Here is a 14,168-nt window from a genome sequence, read left to right on the forward strand (position 1 = left end):
ATAATGAGATTCTGTTCAAAATATGCCCAAAAACTAAAAAGGACTAAATATGCATCAATGCATGTATATGCACAATAAAACCTGTTTAATTTTGATGATCATGCTTGGAAACGTGTTGAAAATAGAAGACTACCTAATCAATGTTAAGGAAGAAAATATGCCTTGTCATAGAAATCCGCTCGTAGTTATAACGTGACAAGTCAGCCGCTTACTTTATAGAAGGTGAAGGCCACTTCATCGGAAGAGCAACGGAGTCATGTTTGTCTCGAGGCTTGGGGACTTCCCTCGCAGAATCAACTTGCCTTCCAGAGCCGATGAGCATATAGAACAATACTCGCTTACGTCATACGACAAGAGTGGTGGAGATTGCATTCCCGATGTTGCTTTCCTCTAGTAATGAAAGTCATCTTCGCGGACAGGTTGGTTATTCGTAAACTCATTCCACTTGGTGCAACATGAAACCTGTGTTTTTCCTCGTACTGCTCGTCGTGGGGAGTTATGGCAAGTACTGGTTTCTTCTTGTTATTTACAACTTAGAAATTACCTACATCAAGTAGTTTTTCTTTAATAGAATCTCAACCTTTCAAATATCGTGTGTGGTTTAACTTGCTATGCCGTTTTGCCTTTAGCCAGCTTTGTATGTGAACCACAACCTCTCGATTAGGCCTAGCTTGTCTCCCCCATCCCTCCTCACCCCCTGTTAGTGGATTGTGATAGAATACAGGGTGTATCAGTGATGACTTTACAAACTTTCAGGGATGATGGAGGACAGTCTGAGATAAGGAACCGTATTCCGAAAACGATCGAGTCAAGCGAAATTCTACTCATTTAAGTCCGTTTACCTGCACGAGTTTCACAAGCTGCTCCATTTACAAGAAATGTTCGAAATGGCGTCCCCTTGCGTCAATGCCGGCCTGGCATCGTCAAACAAAGTTCTGCCGTAGGGATACGGCGTTGGTCTACTAATCCCAAGTAACGGGTTCAAACTGGACTGAGATCGGTGGCTTTTAAGAGTGTTTAAAGGTGACAACCTCATGTCGTTGGCTTCCGGCATGTTTAAGAACTACAGCTGGATGAAATTCCGACAGCCCGGGGAGCCCATTCAAACTCAGCCTCTTCGATTCCTACCGATACTCACAACATAACGATGATGGCTCTGCCCTCACTTTTAAATGAAAATCTTGGAACAGACATTGACATTACACAAGGTATAGTTAAAAGGGCGAGTCCCTTATACATATGCAATGCTTGTATGCTTCCTAGATTCAGTTTTGTCCTATTTCTGTATGATGCACTTTTATCGGCAGTAATTAATCGAAATCGTCACGTCACGGCAATCAGTGGAGGCGTTTCCGACCATTTCCACACCGAATTTAGATAGCTGTCGGCGTAGTATACTGCGCTACACGTGGCTGTGTGGTCAGAGGCGCATGGCGATAGACTGTACATGAATGATTCTCAAGAAATCCCACCCCTCCGACAGATTACGCAGTTTGACTCACCCCTCCGACAAATTACGCAGTTTGACTCACCCCTCCGTTTCCGAATTTCAGCACGCACCACGCAGTATTATTATTCAATTCCATTCAGCAATAAAACTTAAGATTCCCACCTCGAGTCTTTCCGAACATAATGTGATTCACTGGTATTTTAAAAGCTCCCTGGTGGTGGGGCGTTTTCATTCCTCACCGAAGTGCGGCGGGCCACTTATAAAGTGTCGCTTTCTCTGGCCAGGGTAGGGGAGGTGTTGGAGAATTTTGCTTTTGGGGATGGGGATTGAGAGGGATTGTTTTTGAGGCGAAAAATGTTGGCCTCTTGGCTAAGGGGGTGATTTTAATTTTTGGTGATTTTTTTATCAGCTAGGTTTTAAATTTTTGACAATTTTAGTCCTTAGTCGCACTTTTGTTTATTTGCTTGCATTTTCTTGATTTTTGTCTTTTTAATTTATGAGATTTGTTTGGAAGTTGAGATTTTGATAGGGTTTTTTAAAAGATTTGTATGAGAGAAGAAAGTGAAGTGAAACTTTTGGAAGTGAGATATTTGGAAGGAATTTAAACAGGAAAGTATGTTGAAGTAATTAAATTGAAGTTAGAAAGGTATTGAAAGAGAAAGGTGTGTGAAAAGTAAACATTTTTTTGAAGAGGGAAGTTTAAGAGAAAGAAGTAGTGAAGAGTGAAGAATTTGGTAGAGGGAAGATAGAAAAGAAATAGGTTTATTTATCCAGTCTCCAGTTCTTTTCTTGTGGTTGGTTTGTTAATGTTTTGAAGTAGTGAAGAGGAGTGGTTGTGAAAAGTGGGGATTTTCATTTCTAATAACGGGGAGATGATGGGGTTATTGTTCTCTATGGCCTTGTTAATATAGCGTTTGGCGAGGAAAGACAGAAAATCTTCTAGGGTGGGGATTGGATGTATGTTGTATAGATCAGAAGTATGGTAGAGTGGTGGTAGGCAAAGGGCTATGCGGACAAGACGGCGTTCCATTGATAGTAGGGGTTTTAGAAGGAGAGGATTGGTTTTGGTCCAAGCAGACCAGGCAGTAAATCCATAGGTGGTTGCCGAGCGAATACTTGAGGTGTAGGTTAGTAATAGTAGTGCTGCTAGGCGGCGCACCAGTTGCGATCGTTTGGAAGATTGTTTTTGAAGTAGCTTGAAATGAGGTCGGAAAGTGAGGAATTCGTCGATTGTTATGCCCAGATATTTCAGAGAAGGTTGTGTAGTTAGAGGTATATTTCGAATGGTTAATTGGAGAAGGTTGGGATCACGGGTTACAGAAAAACGGTGGCGGCGACGACGGGTGAGGATTGATTGGGTTTTAGAGGGATTTATGCGAAGATGCCATTTATCGCACCAAGACAGAAAAGAGTTTAGATAGGGTTGAATTAACTAATTGATTTGTTTTTGACAGAGGTGAGCGGTGCTAGTATCGCAGTATCATCTGCAAATTGGAGTAATTTTATTGGGGCGGGTGGTTGTGGAATATCGGCAACAAATAGGATAAAGAGGAGCGAGGACAGAGAAGATCCTTGGAGGACACTGAATTTCATGTAGAAGGGTGGTGATAGTTGTTGATTGATGGTACAGGAAGTGATGAGTCTGATATAAGTATCTGGTAAAGCGAAAAAGTGGAGTTTGAAAATTAGGGCAAAATGCCAAATTGAGTTGAAGGCTTTATCAAACTCGAAGGTTATTAGTAATGAAGATTTTCCTTCATTGATGTTATTTGAGGCTATTTGGATACGTTTAAAGAGTTGGTCATGTGGAGATAATCATGGACGAAAGCCTTCTTGGAGGAGTTGTAATAGATGATTAGAGGATAAATGGATATGAAGTCGGCGAACTAGGAGGTTGGCAAATACAGATATCAGACAAAATGGTCTTTATGAATCTAAGTCTGACGGGGTTTTCCGGGTTTTGGGAAAAGAAACATAATGGCTTTTTTTCCATGCTGTGGGGTAAAATCCTGTATGGAGGGTGAAAGTAAATAGGGTGGCAAGGAGGGTGGAGAGAATAGGAGGTGCTTCTTTGATATGACGATATCTTATTTTATCTGATCCAGGGGCAGTGTTGTGCGTTTTACAGAGAGCAGTATGGATTTCAGTAGCTGTAACTGGTTAGTTAGCGTGTGGGAATGTGTGAGGCTGAGGGAATAAGTTTTGGAGAGGATGTAATGTTGTTATAGAGAGATGTATCTGTCAGAGAAAAGTATTTTGAAGCTTGAAAATGAAATCTAATTGCGAAGTGTCTGGAAAAGAGCTGTACTTTTTCTTCGGTGTCGGTGGGAGCTTTGCCTTGATGAATTATGGGGTAGTGAGGTGTGTGGTGTTGGCCAAGAAGAGAAGAAAGACGCCGCCAGTACTGGTCGCATGGGCGTGCAGGTCGTTGAGCGTGGTGCATGTTTCAGAGCAGGAGTGGTGTTTATAACCAATTAGATAATTTCGTATTGTGCGTAATGTTTGACGATGGAGACGGAGGAAATAGGAGTCACAGGTTTGAGAATAGAGTTGTACGTAATTTGGGGATAAGTTTTGTAATGGGACAAATTTGGTCGGGAGTCGAGGTTCGGAGGGGATGTTAGCTTTTGATGCTGTAGATATAGTAGAGTGTAGGTAGTCTTGTAGAATATCTACTGACGTGTGATTGGTGAGTGGTAGAGGAGCTTTTTCTAGCAGGTTAATTATATAGGTGCGATGGGAAGCCCAATTTACTTGTGAAAATTTGGGAGTTGTGATAGGGGGGAGGGGGCAGTGTGGAGAGCGGGAGGTTGCGGGAATTTGTAAGAGAATTGGGAGTTGGTTACTTCCAACACTAGGGAGAAGGGTAATGTTAATAAGATGTGTGAGAGATTTGAGGGCAATGATGGCATCAGGGGTGGTTTGTGAGGCAGGCTGTGACGGACCTGGGAGTTGGACGAGGGATAATTCCAGTTCTTCGAGTAAATGGGCTGGTCTGTCGGTAAGGTTAAGGTCAGCCATTAGAATGAAGTGAGGAAGGACGTGGCTGAGGTAGGAGGGGCTGGTTGTTACGAATGTATATTGTAGCAAGATTTAGGATGCGAGAGCGAAAGTAAATTTTCGCGGCAATGGCTTCTTGATAAGGAGGAGCGTAGGTTCGTGATACGAGAGAGTTTTTAATGACTATTGCTGAGCCTCCTTTGTCTGGCTGATCTATACGATGTAAATTGTAGCCAGCAAGATTGGATGGAATATTGGAGCAGAGTATTGTTTCATTAAAAGGATGGTGTGAATTGGATATTGTTGTATTAATGCCTGGCGATGGTGACGTTTCTTGGGGAAGAATTGAATGTTTAAGAAAAGAATGGAGGTTGAATTTTAGTACAGGTATCCATTACACTAGTGTCTCTAAGCGGGAGAATTTGAAGTGAGAGTTTAGTCCCAAGTGAGTAGTTACAAAGTGGAGATTAAGGGCCTGATTTGCGGCCGCTTGCAGGTGAGATAGTAACCTAGTACAGGACCTAGGGGAAGTTTTCATTCCCCGAAGGGGAGGGGCGGGCCACCTAGAAGGTAACGCCTTCTCTCTGGCCAGGAGGTTTGGCGATTTGATTGATTTGGGAGAGGGGGAGTAGGTTTGTTTTATTGGTGGAGTTGGTAAGGGTTTTGACCTTTTGGCTAAATAAGTGTTTAATTTATTGGTTCAATCTGTACATTTGTATTTTACATGGTTTTACAATCATTTCTGAGCTAAGGTACATGGTTACATTATTACAATTGAGTTATTTCTAAGTTGCTTATATTTAGACTTAGGCTCTGGTGAGAAGAAGGTGTACAATTTGTTGGTAGAAGGGGATGTTGGCCAGGGATGTGAGTAGCAGGTGGAGAAGGTAGGAACGGTTATGAGGTTTAGGTAGGTGGGCCTGGGGCGGGGGGAAGCCGGGGACGGTTACGATATGCGGTGGGGCGGGTGGGAGGTTGTGGGGGAAGAGCAAGACGATTCCACTCGGTGATGTCGGCCAAAGAGCTGTATTCCCTGGTGGATGAGGTGCTGGGCGTCTTTAGATGACTGGAGCTGAAGTCTCAGCATGTAAGTGGGCCCGGTTTCGTTGTGGATCCGAAACGCAGTCCTGCTTGGCGTAACTCGTGGTTTATGAGGTCCATTGGTATCCCGGGGTTCATGCCACGCACGACGCAGCTGGGGATGGCAATGCAGTCGGGCGCTGGTAGTGGCGGAGTTGGTCTATTGCAGTCGGGCGCTGGTAGTGGCGGAGTTGGTCTATTGCAGTCGGGCGCTGGTGATGGCGGAGTTGGTCTATTGCAGTCGGGCGCTGGTAGTGGCGGAGTTGTTCTTGCTGTATCAGTAGATATGTTGGTGGTATCTACCTCGGTAGGTGGCCGGAGTGTTGTATTTGACGGACTGGGTAGAGTAGGGGTAAGGGGAGACGTCATAATAGGGGAGGGGTGGGTCATGACTATAGTGGTTATGGGAATATTGGGGGAGGTGTGGGCGATGGTGGTAGTAATAGTAATAATACGGGTGGTGTATGAGTAGGACGGAGGCTGTGGCGGTGGCTTGGTTCCTGGTTTCGGAGAGTGTTTTGGTGGAGTATATGGAGGTGGCTTGGTTCCTGGTTTCGGTGTAAAATCTTTTTCCATGTACTGAGGGCACAGTTCCTCTAGGTGCGGCAATCCGTCGATGTATATACCCCATCTCACAGCTTTCTGGACGTCTTTTTCTGTAGCTTGTTGGACCAGGACCCGTTCTGTAGGGATGATATTTTCTAGTATGCGGGACAGATTTTGAACTGGAACGCCTTTACTCTGGAGGTAACAAAGGAGATCTTCGTGGGAGTGGGAAAGATCTACGCCACGAATGATGCAGATGGCATTAATGGGAAAGCCGACTTCCAATTTGGTGTCGGCCTATATGCTTATTGGCACGGCGGGGTACGAGAGTAGAGTTGAGGCATTCCCCAGCCGTATTAAAAGAGGCGTAGATTGCTTGTGAACCTGGTACAGCCTAGGGGGATGTTTTCATTCAGGGGTGGGCCAACTAGAGGGTGACAGCCTCTCTCTGGCCAGGAGAGGCGACGGAGTTGTGAAGGTTTGCTGGAGTTAGGAGATGGGTAAAGGATAACAAGGACCAAGGGGAAAGTTTTCATTCCCCTTCCTGAAGGGAAAGGGGGGGGGGCACCTAGAAGGTTACGTCTTCTCTCTGGTCAGGAGATTTGGCGGGTTTGGGGGATTTGATGGAGTTGGAAGAGAAGGATGGAGATTTGCTTTGTTGAAGGAGTTGGGAGGGGGTCCCGACCTCTTGGCTAAGTGTTTATTGATCTTTTAAATTTATACAATCTGTTTACAATTTATATGTGTTTTTACATTGTTGTTTTACAACAATAATTGTTTCATTTTTCATTATTTCCTTGATTATTTGGTGTCTCATAATATTTTGAAGTATTTCCCTTACACCCGGTTTTTTATATTTTTTATTGGGGTTATTAGGATATTTACAATGTGGTAGTTACAAGTTATTTACAATACATTTGTTGATTACAAAATTATTTACATTATTTACAGTTGTTGATTACCAAATTATTTGCATTGTTTATATTAGGTTACAGAGATTTTTGCATTATTTACAGTTGGTTTAAGGGTACGATTATTGGTTATTTGCAAAATTTCCTATTTTTGCTGTTTTTGCTGTTGGTTACAAAATTATTTGCAGAATTGTTTACATTATTTACAGTTGGTTTTTGGATTTTTACATGGTTGTTTGGGCTGAACTTCTTGGTTTTGCTTGGAACGTATTTTGCTTATAGGTCCTATACTAGTTTGGATGGTATTAACTGCTTCTGAAACATACAAGAGGTACATTAATACATGGGCTTGTATTTTAACATTAAAATCTGATGGAGGGGAGGAGGTCGCCGAGGGCTCAACGGTTGTTCACTTGGGTGAATTGGGGTTGGGATTTTCAAGGGGTTGTAGGATTGTGGGAGTTGTAATGGGGATTTGCGTCACAGCTTCCTATTTCCTTAAGTGGCACCCCCCTCGGGTGGGGTGAGGGACCGTAAGAGATAGAACGGTGTTTGGGTGAAGTGGGGGTTGGGGGTGGGTCTCCTCGTAGGAGTTGGTTGAGAGTTGGGTTATCACGGTCTAGGGCTCGACGGTAGGATCGTTGGAATTGTGTGAGGACGTAGGAGTCTAGGGGTGGGAAGGGGAATATTGCTGGTAGGTCAGCCGTGGGGTATCGAAAGGGGAGTCGGAATGAGTGGCGGACTGTGCGGGGTTCAATAGATAGTGGGGGTGGTATAGGTTCGGGTGGGAGTTGGCAACGGCCGCCCAGGTGATGAGGCCGTAATCGATTTAGGGTCGTACGAAGGATTTGTAGGTGTGTAGGAGTAGTGAGGATTTGAGACCCCACCGGGTCCCGGCTAGGCGGCGCACTAGCCGGGCTCGGGCGGCAGTCTTGGTTTTTAGGTATTGGAAGTGGGGGCGGAAGGTGAGGTGTTGGTGGAAGAGGATACCTAGGTAATTTAGGGTGGGTTGTGTGCGGATAGGGGATCTGCGGATCTGGAGTTGGAGGTTGTCCGGGTTGCGGGATACGCTGGTTTTCCACGTCTACGCCTGAAGAGGATGGACTGGGTCTTCTCAGGATTTAGTTTTAGGTGCCACCGGTCGCACCATGTTAGGAAGGTGTTAAGGTAGGGTTGGACTGAGTCGTTGATGGCTTGGACTGCGTGTAAGGGAGCTAGGATGGCGGTGTTGTCGGCGAACTGTATGAGTTGGATAGGGGCTGGAGGTTGTGGGATATCGGCCACAAATAGGATAAATAGGAGTGGGGAGAGGGGTGATCCTTGCGGGATCATCCATAGGAGGTAGGGAGGGCAAATAAACTGAGTTTGAATAGGAGGGCGGGGTGCCAGACGGAGTCGAAGGCTAGCTGGAAATCAAAGGTGATTAGAAGAGTAGGGCGGGCTTGGTTGAAATTATTGGCTGTGGTTTGGACGAGTCGGAGGAGTTGGTCTTCTGTGGAGAGTTTTGGGCGGAAGCCGAACTGGGATGTGGGGCGTAGATGGTGGGATTGTAGGTGGGGGTGGAGGCGACGGACCAGGATTTTGTCTAGGATTTTTGCTAGGACTCTAATGAGGATTATGGGGCGGTAGGAGCTTAGTTCGGAAGGGGGTTTGCCTGGTTTGGGAAATAGGAGCATTGTGGTGTGTTTCCAGGATGAGGGGTAGAATCCGGTGCGGATGATGTAGGTGCAGAGGTCAGCTAGTAGGGATAGTAGGCTTTGAGGTGACGTATCGGATATGGAGGTACCGGGTTTTATCTGGTCCTGGAGCGGTATTCCGGGATTTGGAAAGTACGGACTGTATTTCGGCCGGGGTGATGGGTGCGTCTAGAGAGTGGTTTGATAGAGAGTGGGTGTTAGAAGGTTTGAGTAGGGGGGAGTAGGCGTGGTTTAGGTATAGGCCGGTGTTGGATTTATCGAAGTGGGGATCTCCTTGGGTATTGAAACACTGACGAAAGTAATGTGCGAAGACTTCCAGCTTCTCCTCGGTATTCGCTGGTGCTATGCCTCTGTGAATGATGGGGTAGCGGGGTGCGGGTTTGGTGCCGAGGAGAGTGTTGAGTTTGGCCCAGAACTTAGCGGGTAGAGATGGGTAGTTCGTGAAAGAGTAGTTCAAAATGAACTAGTCGCTAAAGTGAACTATTGAACTAGGTCACAATTACATTTAGCAGTAGTTCGAAATGAACTGAAGATCCTGCCGACTCCTCGTTCTCTCGAACGTAAATAACAAACGAACGAGATTCCACGTTGCGACTGCAGCGCCTAATAGCGGCTGAATGTCGGGACTTGGTCTACATAATCACGGCCGACTGGATCCCTCGCTTTGCTCAAGGTGCTAGCTACAGCGACGCATCAAGTCGGCCGTGACATAATTCGTTGCTAAAAACAAGAGATTAACAGATGATACAGTTCTGTATTACATCTTATTTTGTATTATGACGTCTACGACTACAGCCTGACAAGAGCAAAAATAAAGGCAGAATCCACAAAATGTTTGCTATATACACAGAAACTCATATATTTTCTAAAGACCTGCAGCAGTGGCGGTTCGTGACATTTTACTCTGGCAGGGCTGTGCCGTCATCTCCTCCCCCCCCCCCTCAACCGCCCAGTTTTCACTGGCCAGCACCACGATAATTGTAGATGAAATATAATAATGATAATAATAACAGTAATAATAATAATAATAATAATAATAATAATAATAATAATAATAATAATAATCCGATGCCACTGGCTAAATACTGTAGGTATCTTCTTCCGAGGCAGAACGATCACGTAGCGAAAATCAGATAATGTCTCAAAAGCGGAAAAAAGTAGAAACTTAAAGCATCGCAAATCCGGAAGCATTACAATCTACATACCCTTAAAACATCTACAATAAACATATACTTACGTTCACAAAACCACTAAATTCATGACTCGATATACTTTTCAGGTTGAGGTTCAAGAAAACATAGGCTAATATATTACAACACATGTAGGGAAGTGAAGTGAAGTGAAGTGTGAAGACAGCAGAGCGAACACCACTAACAAGAAAAACAACTGAATCCGAAAAACAATTCTAGTAGATTACGAAATGTCAGTCATTTGTTATTATAAGTATAAAGTTTGTACTTCGATGATGATGATGATAATGATAATGACGGGATGAAGATACACATGAAAATAATACGAGAAAGTAGGTAACGATACCTTAGCTGACTTGCTTGTATACAAAATCCATTCTCCTTTCCTTCTGCTCTGCGAAGTGGTTGATACCACGTTCGTTGAAGTTAGGAACTGCCAACAGCTGTTTCTCGATGGAGCACATAGCAAGCGCGTTAAGTCGGTCTTCCTCCATGGTATTCCTAGTGAACGACTTAATCCTTTTCAGCGTAGAGAACCACCTTTCATTTTCTGACGTTGTCATCGGAATTGTACAAACATTAGCCGGCTAACAGCTACTGCAATCACAGCTACTATGGCACTCAACTGTTTCACTGATCACAAACGACAATGGCATTCACGAGAACAAATAAACAATGCACGCCCGAGTTCCTTTCGGCTTCCTCAGATCTCAATGCAATGTGACCAACGTACAAATAGTGCCGTCACCTTATGATTAGATTTTAAATCTTTATTTTAGCTTATTTTTAGAACGGAATTGTTTAAATAGTCAGTCTTATGGAATCCATTGTTTTGTAAACAGTTTTTTTGGATTTAACCTCTAACAACAGTTAACGTAAGACGTGTGGGAAAAGGCCTAGGTACATTGTAAAGTGGTTGGCGACGTTGCTACGGGCTCTGCCGGACAGACCATATACCCTTCAAGTATTAAATGCTCTAAGCATACACCCGCCTGCACTCTTCCTTCCCCTGACAAGCCCACATCGTCTTCCAAGGCTCCTCCCGCACCCCCTATCTTGTTAAACTCTAGGAACTTACTGGGGGCTCTCCTGTCAGCACCCGACCGCCTAATGTCTAAAGAGAAAACATTGTGCTGGACTAAAGAGAAAACATCGTGCTTGCTGAACGGATGCCACGGTCAGACAGCCTTTGCCATGTCTTTGAAAATAAGAAAGCGAAACGTTTACAGCCAAAACAATAAACATAACATTAAAGTATGAAGGCTTTCACGGCCGGTGTCAATATAATAAAAATCTTCCGGGCTATTATGCCGTGGTCCACTCCTCTCGCTTCTCCCAGACGTTTCGACTACTGCTGCGGTAGTCATCTTCTGTGACGCCGTGTAGATACGTTTTTTTTTTTTTTGTTGAGAGCGAGTACATGGGAGTCCCGAGGCACACTTCGGCCTCTCTACTCATCTGTTTCCGAGACGTAGCCGATGAGTCGGAAAATCACCATCACATGCACTGGCGGGGGAAAAACGATCTGTCGTGGAGAAGAGAAAAATAATTTCTCCACGTCAGAGAAGAAACCCCCTCTTCGCTGCTCTGATAAAATTCAAATGAGTGTCGGAGTGAAATTCAGATGAAGAAGAATACTTTAAGAGGGAGGGAGCTTCCTTCTTAACAAACGGGCCGTTTCAGGGGGTGTAAATTTTGAATTTCGCAGGTGAAAGTGAGTCGAAAGTAGGCCAAAAGAAGGGGGGCGGTACCAGTTAAAACAGGTCGTAAGTTAGCCAAGGGCCGCGATATTTAAATCGTGTGTTCGGCTTCTTGGTCCTTACGACCCGTTTTAAGAGTAGGATGCCAGGGTCGGTAGACTGATTAAGAAGGATTCTAGTTTTAGCCGCCTTAGCTATTTTATTTATTTGCGTTCTAATAAGAGGAACAAGAAGGTCAGTCCGTATTTTCCTATTAGAACGCAGTATTGGTGCATTTGTCATACGGCGGAGGGTTTTGTTTTGAAAACGTTGAAGGGTTAACATATGTGTTTTCGGAATATAGCACCAGGCCTCACAGCCGTATAGGAGTATAGGCCTGACACATGCCAGGTACAGGTTTCTCTTAATGGACTTAGAGATGTGCCTGTTCCATAGCAGAGGTCTCAGGGCTGCCACCCTTGCCGCAGTACGCTGCAAGGCCTGTTCTATATTCAGTTTCCACGTTAACCCACGGTCTAGTGTGAGACCAAGGTACTTTACAGATTTAGACCAAGACAGGGGGACGTTATCAATAGTAAGGCGGCCAAATCTAGGAAGGCGCTTGGTGAAAACAATTGCCTGCGTCTTGGCAGGATTTATTTTCGCTTTGTTCCTTACACACCATTTCCCAAACAGTGATATCCATTGTTGCAGTGCCCTGAGGGCATAGTCATTCCTCCGTTGTGTGGTAAAAATGGCTATGTCATCAGCATACTGCTGGACCTCTACACCCTGGAGGGTGGGAAGGTCGTTCACGTATAGGCCGTATAAAGTTGGGGAGAGGACTCCCCCTTGGGGGACTCCGGCACGGAGGGCCCTTGGGGTCGATTTCTCCCCCTCGCAGGAGACATAAAATCTCCTATTCGTTAAGTAGGATTGAATAATTTTGACTAAATAAGCTGGAATATTGTAAATTTCCAGCATTTTAACAATTAGATTTTCGTGCCAGACAGTGTCAAAGGCTTTTTCAACGTCAAAAAATACTGCTGGCACGCTACGGCGTATATTGAACGACCTTGTGATGTATTGAGCCAGGCGCAGCGCCGCAAGGGGGGCGCTGCGCTTGGACCGGAATCCAAACTGCTCCGGTCGCATTATTCTGCGTGGGTCCAGGTAGGCATTTAGCCTTGTGAGTAGAAGTCTCTCGAATATCTTAGAGATATGAGATAACAAGGTGATCGGACGGTAATTTTGCGGGAAAAGTCTATCTTTCCCTGGTTTTGGAATGACGACCATCTTCCCCGTCTTCCAAGTCTCAGGGAAATATCCCGTTTTCAGGCAGGCCGAAAAAATAGATGCCAAAAAGAGAATGGCCTTGTAAGGCAGTGATTTAATTTCTTTATTCGATACCTTGTCATCTCCGGGAGACTTCTTCTCATTCAAGCTCTTAATGACCCTGCGAACCTCATGAGGCTTAACGTCTGCTATGTTATTGTCAGGTCTCCATTGTCGTTTGAAAGTTGAAGCCTTTCTGTGTATCTCACGGGTCAGTCGTTCGTTTTCGTCGTCGTCATCGTCAGAGATATCGTGAGTTACACATTGACTCTCAATTGAGTCGGCAAAGGCCTCAGCTTTATCGTAAGGGTCGAATACTAGACCTTGGCGGCCATGAATTGCACGCCGGGGGGGGGGGGGGGGGGGGGCTAGTCAGATTGCGAGTAATCCGCCAGAATTCGGGATCTGACTCGTTTTCTGAGAGATTACGGCATAATTCCTCCCATTTTTCAATCTTTCTTTCGAGCAGTCGATTACGAACCTCCTGAGCTAGTTCCAAGTATTCAGCTCGGTCGGAGGGGTCCCTAAATTTTTGCCATCTAATCCTATAGGCATTTTTAATGTAAATCAAATCCTTGAGGAGATCTGGCGTTGAGTCGTCTTGGGCGTCACGGCGGGACTGAACCCGTGGTCTGGCTGTGTTCATGGTATTAGCAAGGCCGGGACCCGTTTCTGGCGCTGTTCGCGCATTTTGACGACGGTCCAGAACGTTATTATTATTATTATTATTATTATTATTATTATTATTATTATTATTATTATTATTATTATTATTATTATTATTATTATTATTAGGGTGAAGTGTATTAAGAGAATTTGGGTTATTATTATTATTATTATTATTATTATTATTATTATTATTATTATTATTATTATTATTATTATTATTATTATTATTATTATTATTGTCGTTCTGGACCCCGCCGCGGGATGCAGGGCCGCGCCTAGGCGGGAGATTGCATCCGTTGACATTGTCATTAACGACAATGTGGTCATCGCCATTATTGCGCGTAGTCAATCGCGCGGGATTTCTCGCGATACGAAGGACATATTTCCGTGCATTGTCGATCTTATTATAGAGATGAACAATGGCACGGTCAACGTCATTCCTATCTTTGAGATCAAAGGTATTTAAGTTTTTATTTATATGCCAGGAGAATTTATTATAGTCTAAATTTAGAATCTCCCTAGGAATGGATGGCGCCTCGAATCGAACCCAAGAAAGATTGAAAATGATAGGTTTGTGATCAGAATCAAGGGCATTATGGACAACAAGCAGC

General features: G+C 44.4%; 1 protein-coding gene across 1 annotated transcript in view; it reads left to right on the forward strand.

Annotated features, from left to right (window-relative positions):
* The first annotated feature begins 408 nt into the window (after positions 1 to 408).
* Positions 409 to 14,168, forward strand: part of LOC136872350 (uncharacterized) — a 99,600-nt gene continuing 85,840 nt past the window's right edge. The window contains exon 1 of the mRNA XM_068227410.1: positions 409 to 501. The gene's annotated coding sequence lies outside the window, so the exon portion shown is untranslated. The remainder of the gene's footprint in view (positions 502 to 14,168) is intronic.

This window comes from Anabrus simplex, chromosome 4, assembly GCF_040414725.1.
Source record: "Anabrus simplex isolate iqAnaSimp1 chromosome 4, ASM4041472v1, whole genome shotgun sequence".
Taxonomy (NCBI): Eukaryota; Metazoa; Arthropoda; class Insecta; order Orthoptera; family Tettigoniidae; genus Anabrus; species Anabrus simplex.